Here is a 6,000-nt window from a genome sequence, read left to right as displayed (position 1 = left end):
GTGCTCGGCTAGTAAGGGGGGAAATGCTTGGGAAATGGGTACTTGACCTGACCTTGAGTAATAAAAAAATACCTTTTGCCATGGCGCGCTCTGGCCATAGACGCCGTTGCGCCATAAAAATCCATAATCATCATCATCATCATCATCGTCGTCATCATCACCATCATCATCATCAGCCTTGTCCATTCCATTCGCGAATCTAAGTGCAATTTTTCTCTTTCTTTCAGCGGCCGTGCTGTACACGGCTTCTTCTCCAGACGGTAAGCAAAACGAGATTCTTTGCGGTTCCCACTTGGCATCCGTGTCTGCCTGTCCGCGTGCACATAAGGTCGCAGAGCCAAAATCCCGACATTACGCAGGACACGAGTAGTCCAAAGCAGTGTTTCATTTCCTCTTGCGCCCTAATGTTTTGACACTTCCTTTCAGATACTTTATAAAAATTCTCCTGCCTTGTAGATCCTTATCTATTTTACCTGTAGCATCACATTTCACTAGAACCGTTGCATGCTGTCTCTGCTTGCGAAATAATGTTCGTCCGCGATAGTAGGTGACGTGCAAGTTGTAGCTCCGCTGCTGTACTTTATAGCTACTGTGAATATATATATATATATATATATATATATATATATATATATATATATATATATATATATATATATATATATATATATATATATATATATATATATATATATATATATATATATATATATATATATATATATATTCTTGTTCTTCATGCATGCAACGATGGCGCACTCCCTCCGGGGACCCTATCCCAGCTGGAATACGGACAGGCAGTAAATAAAGTGCACGCTAGCTATGATGTGGCCCCTTGGCCCTGTGCATATTTTATTCCGCCATGCTTGTTGGTGCTAAAAGGTCGTTATTATCGCCGGTACGAACACACAAGCGCATAAACCAGTCACTGCGGAACGATGAGCTACACGCCGGTCACGCCCAGGAAAACAGCGAGCTGCCTCGGTGTGGTCGTAAAAGTTGAAAAAAAAACCTACGCCCGTTTCAACGGGATGGGGAGGTGCCCCCCGAGAGCCGTGATGCTGTCCAAGCAGGCAAGGAAGGGGTCGGTCGGCCGGCGCCGCGTTCCGAGTGCCGCACTATCGAGGAGTGTTGATTTCCGACTACAGGAACACCGTTGTTCGTGTGCACTTTATCTGTTTGTTCCAAAAATACTTTTCCTCCTTACTGTCGTCCAAACACGCTGAAGCATGACATACCGAATAACCACGTAGTAAAGCATGTGCTGGGAATGGGACGCCAGAAAAATAACTCAAGAAATGTTACAACAGTGCTGGTGGCGTGTAACAGAAGCATCACTACATCCTAATAAATACTACCGGATCATTTGAGATACAGCATGCTCGGTGTAAAAGAAATAGGTGTAAAAAATATAGGTGTAAAAAAAAGGTCTTATTCATGGCTCTTCCTACGCTTCACGCGGACTCCATGGTGTAACTATTTCGTCGCAACTTATTCGGAGGTCCCGCTTAAAAGTTTTCGTGGTACGGCTGTGCGCTGGTTTTACTGACAGAAAACGCTGCACATCTTGGCAGCATAATAATGTACGATGATTATAGCTGCACTGAGCTCGAAATATTTTGTGGTTATCTATATTCAGAGACTTTTGTTATACTTACTAATCTTCAAGGCTAATTTTGTTTTTCATTTACTCCCGCCTGTTATAATCTATATAACTCTAATGAACCACGACAACCAGAGAAAACAGTGAATGACAAAATTTATTTGCATTTTTATGCAACTGTCGGCAGCATTTTCTTGAAAAACAATTTTTTTATAGTTTCAAGCCGCTTTTAGATTTCAAACAGCGTGGACAAGTACCTGAACGAAAAGCGCTCGTAAGCATGGGCTTCGTAAAGGCGCGCCATTTGAGCAAGAACAGGCCCATCTGTGGAGGTGCATTTCGCCCTTCACCGGTCCACGGTTCTCTATTACTTCTATTATCCACTTACCGTGACAGGTTAGAACGCTTGCGTATTTCTTCCTTTCGGCGCAAAAGAAATCACTTCAAGAACAATATACGATAGTTGAGGCAGTCAGTCACTAAAAAAAATAAGAAAAGATGAAGGTGGGGGGGGGGGGGGGGGGGGTTAAAGTTAAGGGAGAAACGGACAATACGCTGGTTCTGGATGGGAGGGGATTCCATCTTTTGAAAGGCTTCTGTTCCTCTAAAGCCGACACTTTGAATCGGAAAATCAATGTGAAACGAACCCTCTCTTGCAATGTTGTCTGTTTGTGCGTTTTCATTGCAATTTTATGACTGCACAGTAGAACACGCACACCGAATAAAGCTCCGTGTTCCAGCCAGACAGCAACTGGGGGCATGAAAGGGAGCGGCCAAGGCAACCCTGGACCCGTTGTGAAAATGAACTTAGCTTTTGGTGGTACCAAAAACCAGGCTTTCACGGTTTCGCTGCAAAGTAGACGGAAGAGTTCTAAGAGTTATAAGAGTGTTCTCTCTTATAAAGTAAGTGTTTGTTTCTCTGCCAGCAGATTTTGATGACCTATAGAGGAGGCCCTCAATTCTTCCAATATGGCGGCGCTACAGGGGATTACTTTTGGGGACAACCTAGTCTTGTCTTGTAATTTCAGGATAACCTTGCGCTTGTTCGTCAACGGTGGCAGCGTCGTGTGAGTCAAAGAGTCAAGTTTCACGAATGTGTAAATGAATGAACGAGAGACAAGGAAGAGATCGCTGTCTCGTGTTTGAAACCATCCAGTGTATAAGAGGAGCGCTAAACGCATACGGCGCGCTTTGGGTAGATTCTAAATCTTTGACGTTGGTGGTGAAGATTCTTGTACAACGGGCAAACGACAAAACTAGAAGCGCATGCAGTTTGTCCCATTAAGCACTGCAGGCAAGCAAAACTCAGCGACTGCCATGCTTGCTGCTGGCACAGAAAACAGCCTAGAAATGCTTCTCCGCCACTGTCGCTTGACCTTTAACTAACAAAGCTGCGACCTTTTGCCTTTTTGTTATCTCATAAATTTTATACACAATGTGCTATTTTAAATATGAGCACCAATTTCTGATCGTGTGTATACAAGCGAAAAGCGAGACCAATGAGGTCACCTTTCCCGACGCGCATTTTCCACGGAACAATTAACCGCGCTTTGTGGTCTCAGTTTACCGGTATAAGTAGTGAATGGAAAGCGAGTAATCAGTGTCAGGCTGCCATAATATGCCTATTTGTCAGATTATATTCCATTCTTACCATTTACTCGTGCGACTGACTTATTCTAGTAAGAGCTAGCGACGGTACGCGGTAAAAACGAAGTTAAAAAATAAACCAGAATGAACTGAACTCGGAATGAAATCATTATATCACCCCTCGCTCTTCCTGGATAGCGGAACACCCTATTGCCGATGAACTGGGTGAAGGTGGTCGCCACCCCCCCCCCCCCTCCCCCTGAAAGCAAGGCATCTTACACAAGACGACCATGCTGAACCCCATTTTTTTTTTTGCGTAAAACACCGAAGAAATAGATTGCTCAAATTGGACCCACTCCCACAACCGTACTCTCCAAAGATTAACCAAAAATCCGCCCCTTCGTATCACCACATACACATGCAGTAATACGGCATGCCATTACACGCAAATCAGGCGAAAATCTCTTCGCGCTTGAAATGGGACCGTTAGTCCTGGTTGCTAAGCGATGTTTGTCAACAAATGGCCCCTCGTATTTACACGTGCACTTCTAGTTTGATGAAATAATCATTAGCAGGCCCGGTGCCAGATGTCAACTGCATTGGCATGGCCCTGCAAGCGATCCACTGCAGCTTGGAGAGTTGCTATTCCCATGTTACCTGTGCATTGCTGGCACCATAAAGATCGCGCAGCGACATTTAGCGGTTGTTCAATCTCGTTATCGCGGAAGAAACATCCATGTGACAGCCCTCGTAAGATATATTTTTTAGAGAAAACTCTTAAAACATGCCTGAATGGGCCGGCGAGCCGCTTACGAAACGGAGCAAAATGTGGCTCCGCTTGCGCCGATCCTTCTATAGACCAGTTCCCGGCGGCGCCGTAACGTGACGTAGATTTCGTGAAAATCGACGACATACCCTCCATTCTCCTGTGAGCCTAGGTCAATATCCATCTTTTAACGCTGCTGTTACTGGCCCCTCCAACATCCCTGGCCACTCTCGTTCTTCAAGGCTGCATTGCACTTTGCAGCGGTGCAGCGCAGGGAGGCCTATCGCGCGATATCTTTGGCTCTTTCTTTGTATAATCTCCTCGTACCTTTCGGCGAGACTGCATTCAACTAAATGTTCAAAGAAGGGTGGTGCGTGCTGTCGATTGAACGCATTCAACAGGTCTGAATTTGCCCACAGAACTAAAATGAAAGAAAAGGAAATTACATTTCCCCCACTACCCCATCGAGCTGTCGGGCGCCTCTGGCAGGCTGAAACGCGTCCGGCGTCCTAGACGCGCGCATATTTCTTGCTTGCCTCCGTCGTTGCCGCGCAATCGAGTGTCACACGGGGGATAAGCAGAGCAGCCAGGTCGCCTCGCACTGAGCGCTGCCGGTTGGGAACGGCGCGGCGGTGTTCGTGGCGTGGCTTTATTTACGTCCCTCGCCGGGGAGCGCGCCGACGTGCGCGGCAGCGATGAACGGTCAGCCGGGCGGAGGGGCCGTCGCGGGGGCTCGCCGGGTCTCAGTGGTGGGTCCTCGGCCGCCGCCGCCGACCAGGATGTGTGCGTGCGTGCCTGCACTCCGGCAAAGTCGCGCGTGTGCGCGCGGACCTCCTTGATTTGTTGAGAAGAATGGCACGGGACCGGCCCGTGTCGTGACTGCGCGGCCGCACCGTTCATGAATATCGCAGCTGATGCACGGGGACATCGGCGGCGGCGGCCGCCTAAATCATGGCAGCGGAACTTGTTAAACATTCATCGCGCCATTCTGCCACATCGCGTTGCCCACTTGAGTCGGAGCGCGTCAGTGTGCACGCGTTGCTCAGCGGAGCTCATGGCGTATAGGGAAGAGAAGGGAAAGATTCCATAGAGGGCTTTCGTGAGTTACGCAGTGCCATAAAGCCAAGTGAGGGCTGCCTAGGAGATCATACTTTACCTGGAATGAGGTTCTTTGATCTCGACATGGAAACCTATCTCTGCGCGCGGCGGCAAATAACAATCTCGTGCTGGCTCAGGTGAGCTCGTCTGTTTACACGTGGCATGGGAAGCAGGTGAGGCGGGCCCCGCGGAAGCGTTTAAACTACAAGATGCGCGAGCAAGGAGGGGGCGTCACCAGGTGCTGAGCGTTACTTATTCAAGGGAATGCCGCTGCTCTAGATGTTCTTTGGAAACATCGTTGCGTACTCCGGAGAAATGCAACACTATAATCTAGGGACGAAAAATAAGCGCAGCTTGGAGCAAGCGGGACGCCCACGTAATATTCGTCGAAATCCTCCTCCTGTTCTTTCCCCTTTCTTTTTATTACTTTGTCACAATGCAAGGAAAACAGCAGTCGGAAAGTGGACACACCCGTCACAAGGGAGGCAGGAAGTTGGTTTCTCGAGCTAATGTAGATGATTACGACATGGTCACTCGTGGGTTTCCGGATTCTGACGAATCCCCTCGCTGAAGCGCCCCTTGGCAACCGCACCGGCATTCCGCCGGTCGTATCCTGTCTCCAGAGCAACGCGCGCTCGTGCCTGCTATGCTGTCACCTCTCTCCAACAGCGTCTGACCTATACCGCTCACCGCGGCTGTCGCTTGTAGAAAAGCGAAGCCCTCAGCATTTACCGGATCACACAAGCACGAAGCCGACTGACCGCTTCCTTGTCTTCACCCTACAGGGCGTGCCTAAATGAACCGCGGGTGTTTAAATGATGCACAGAGACGCACCGCTAAATACCGGTTCAGTAGCGGGGGATGGTTCTTTTCAAACGGCGTGGCTTTCTAGAAGAAGCATTCATTACTGAGCGAGGTTTCTTATCTCACAGCTATTTAACGACGT

At 48.2% G+C, this 6,000-nt stretch overlaps 1 long non-coding RNA gene across 1 annotated transcript in view; it reads left to right on the top strand.

Annotated features, from left to right (window-relative positions):
* The first annotated feature begins 223 nt into the window (after positions 1-223).
* The window catches only part of LOC144096435 (uncharacterized), a 166,226-nt gene continuing 160,449 nt past the window's right edge, over positions 224-6,000 (top strand). Inside the window, exon 1 of the long non-coding RNA XR_013306782.1 lies at positions 224-260. This is a non-coding gene — a long non-coding RNA (uncharacterized LOC144096435). The remainder of the gene's footprint in view (positions 261-6,000) is intronic.

This window comes from Amblyomma americanum, chromosome 1, assembly GCF_052857255.1.
Source record: "Amblyomma americanum isolate KBUSLIRL-KWMA chromosome 1, ASM5285725v1, whole genome shotgun sequence".
In the NCBI taxonomy this organism is placed as follows: Eukaryota; Metazoa; Arthropoda; class Arachnida; order Ixodida; family Ixodidae; genus Amblyomma; species Amblyomma americanum.
The sequence above is the reverse complement of the archived record's forward strand: the minus strand, read 5'-3'. Positions and strand labels throughout refer to the sequence as shown.